The sequence below is a fragment of the Gracilinanus agilis genome, chromosome 5 (genome assembly GCF_016433145.1).
Source record: "Gracilinanus agilis isolate LMUSP501 chromosome 5, AgileGrace, whole genome shotgun sequence".
Taxonomy (NCBI): Eukaryota; Metazoa; Chordata; class Mammalia; order Didelphimorphia; family Didelphidae; genus Gracilinanus; species Gracilinanus agilis.
Genome location: NC_058134.1, coordinates 216,961,376 through 216,964,953, shown reverse-complemented (window position 1 = coordinate 216,964,953; position 3,578 = coordinate 216,961,376). Strand labels below are relative to the sequence as shown.

The following is a 3,578-nucleotide window of genomic DNA, read 5'->3' as shown; positions in this document are numbered from 1 at the left end:
GTCAGCACTGGACTCAAATGGGATGGGGATATGGGAACTTGCCCATCGGAGAAGGGGGGGGGGGGGTAGAGTTGGGAATTAAAGGTAGGTGTGGTTGTCCTGGACACAGAATGGAGAGGAGGGGTACAGGCTCTCTTCTACCCTTCGAGCTATTGCTCACCCCTTGGCATCAAGCCTTGGCCTCCACTGAATCTGAGAATGGAGAGGGCCCTTAGAATAGGGAAGGCCAGAGGTAAGAGGGCCGTAGAACGTGGAATTTCCGAGATGGGAGGAATCTGAGAACAGGGAATGTCAGAGCTGGGAGGGATTTTCAAACACAGACTATCAGAGTTAGGAGGGGTCTCAAAATTGGAGACAGATGTGTCTACTGAATTAGGGGGATGGGGAAAGCCTGGCAACTCTCCTCTGTAAAGGGCCTCTGGGAGCCATTGTTCCATGGGAGGAAAAAACAAAACCTAGAATTATGAAGTGAGATGAGGAACAAGACTTTCCTAGACACGATGGAGAGTATAACTCAGGAGTTATACTGCCATATCTTTTCTTTTCTTTTTTTTAAACCCTTCCTTCCGTCTTGGAATCAATACTATGCATTGGTTCCAAGGCAGAAGAGTGATAAAGGCTAGGCAAGGAGGGTTAAGTGTCACACAGCTAGGAAGTATCTGAAGTCAGATTTGAACCTGGGACCTCCCATTTCTAGCCCACTGAGCCACCTAGCTTCCTCCCAATAAGCTTTTAATCTATAGTTCCAGTGTGTTTTCCTTTTGGAGGCTGAAAGGGAAGGCTAAAAGAATCGTAACAGAAAATGAAAATACCTGTTCATTATGTTAAATCTATGAAATATTATAAACAAATGATTTTACATTTTAATTTCTGGGCTGAGTTCTAGGGGGACATTGGACTTCTCGCCATCTTTGTCTTTCTCTGTCAGAGCCCCATGTTGGGGGAATGGGGAACCAAATCAGCATCAAGGAACTTACTGTACTGGGCTGCGCCCACAACTCTCCCAGCCCAATTCCTCTACACAAAGGATCAAAGTCAAGTTCACTGACTTTGGCTTGAAGACTCCATTCTCTTTCTTCTTTGGAAATCAGGTCAACATCTGGCCCTCTCCAGGGCCGACATACATCTCCTGACTATCATTAACTGGCTCAAAAGGTCTCTTAGCCAGCTCTTTCCCTGCCCGAGGTATAGAACATATCGACCAGGGGCTCTTATCCTGCAGGGACCAAGGTTTTTTGCTGGATTTTAAAAAATAGTTTGATTACTGTATTAATCAGTGTCATTGGTTCCCTTGGCAATCCTCATGTATTTTTTTAAACCCATGTCTTCCATCTTAGAGTCAATGCTGTGTGTTAGCTCCAAGGCAGAAGAGTGGTAAGGGTAGAAAATGGGGGTCAAGTGACTTGCCCAGGGTCACACAGCTGGGAAGTATCTGAGGCCAGATTTGAACCTAGGACCTCCCATCTTTAGGCCTGGCTCTCAATCCACTGAGCTACCCAGCTGCCCCCCCCTATGTATTTTATTTGACACATACAAAAACATGATTCTAGGGGCAGTTAGACAATATAGTGAAATGTGCACCTGTGCTTGGATCTGGGGTTCAAATTTGACCTAGATACTTCTTGAATGTGTGACCCTAGACAAGTCACTTAACGCCCATTGCCTAGGTCATGCCACTCTTCTATCTTAAAATTGATACTAAGCCCAAAGGTAAGGGTTACAAAAATAATAGTAATAAAATAAAAGCATGCTTCTTTGGCATCTCTAAATGTTCTTAGACTCCCAGAAAAGTATAAGAATCCCAAATGCAGAAAGATCAGGGGTTTGCTGATACTCTCCTACAAGCTCTCTCCTTATCTTAGAGGCAGCTTCTCACTAGCCTTTTCTCTTGTCCTTTCTAGCTCAAAGATCATTCTCTCTAGCCAAGAAGACAGAAGCCAAAGAAGGGCTGAGCAACCTTGCCTTCCCCGTCATCTGTTATCTTCGTTTCACTGACCCCAGTCGGCTGCCCTATCTCTTCTTTACCTCTGTGTGTGTGTGTGGGGGGGGGGGGGTTCATCCATTTTTGTTGTATCCTCAGGTTCAGATCATTCTCTGCTTCAACTCTTCTGATCTTCTTTTTTTTTTTATTAACATTTATTAATATACATTTTTAACATGGTTACCTGATTCATGCTCCTCCTATCCCCTTCTGATCTTCTTTTTTTAAATATGGAATCCTTCATGAATTTTCGTGTCATCCCTGCAGAGCAGCCGTGCTCATCTTCTCTGTATCATTCCAATCTTAGTGTATATGCTGCCAAAGAAAGCACTCCTGATAGTATTCTTTTTTTTAATATTGTGTTTTCCCAATAACATGTAATTACAATTTTTAACATGTTAAGATCCAAATTGTTTCCCTCCCTCCCTCCCTTTCTTCCTCCCTCCCAGAAATGGCAAGCAGTTTGATCTGGGTTAAGCATATAGTATCTTGATATTATTCTTAAAGGACTATGTTAAACATGCAGTGGATGCTTAATAAATGCTGTTGATTATTTTTCTGGGTACATTGTTGTCTCTCTCCAATAGAACATAAGCTCCTGGAGATCAGAGAAGGATTCATTTTTGTCTGTGCGTTTCCATACCTAGCAGGTAGTAGGTACTTACCTGGAACAGCGAGGTGGTGCAGTGGATAGAGCAGCCAGCCTGGAGTCAGGAAGACTCATCTTCCTAAATTCAAATATGGTATCAGATATTTACTAGCTGTGTGACCCGAGGCAAGTCACTTAATCTTGTTTGCCTCAGTTTCCTCAGCTGTAAAATGACCTGGAGAAGGAAATGGCCAACCACTCCAGAACGTTTGCCAAGAAAACCATAAATGTGGTCAAGGAGTTGGATGTGACTGAAAACAACTGAATAACAATGATAGGCAGCGTGCTGTCTGAATGATTGATCATCTCTTACCTACTCATGTTTCTATCTTTTTTAAAAATTGAATTCAATCAGTAAGGTCTCTGTGCATCCATAAGTTCCTTAGATAGCTCCTTGGTCTCCTTTTCGGAATCATTTTTCTTTGGATCTTCAGAATTCTATTCTCCAAAGCTTTCCATACCTCTTAGGCTGACTTCTACAGAGTTTTAATCCTCAGGTTCCTACTTCTCTATCATTTCTTTGAAATAGCTAGTTAGCCCAATGGATTGAGTGCTGAGCCTGGAATCTGAGTTCAAATCCAGCCTCAGATATTTTGTATCTGTGTCGACTTAACTTTGTTTATCTCCATTTCCTCAACTGTAAAACGAGTTGGAGAAGGAAATGGCAAAGCACTCTGGTATCTTTGCCAAGAAAACCTCAAATGGGGTCATAAAAAGTTGGACGTGACTAAACAACAACAACAAAATACAAAGGAAGTATATCTGATTATACTTAGCCTTCCTATCCTCAGTAATCAGTTCTGAGATACAGGTCTCATTTCCACCCCAATAATCAGTTCCTTCTTGTGGGCAATAAGCAGGACCAAAATAAACCCCTCTTGATGTTACCTCCATTTTTTGAAGGATGAATCACTTTTAAAAGGCAAGGAACCATTCATTTCTCTGCTT

At 42.4% G+C, this 3,578-nt stretch overlaps 1 non-coding gene across 1 annotated transcript; it reads right to left on the bottom strand.

The window, feature by feature from the left end:
• Nucleotides 1–2,205: 2,205 nt before the first annotated feature.
• On the bottom strand, nt 2,206–2,312 carry LOC123250766. Its single transcript, XR_006506409.1, has one exon. It is a non-coding gene; the product is annotated as a U6 spliceosomal RNA (small nuclear RNA).
• Nucleotides 2,313–3,578: the final 1,266 nt, after the last annotated feature.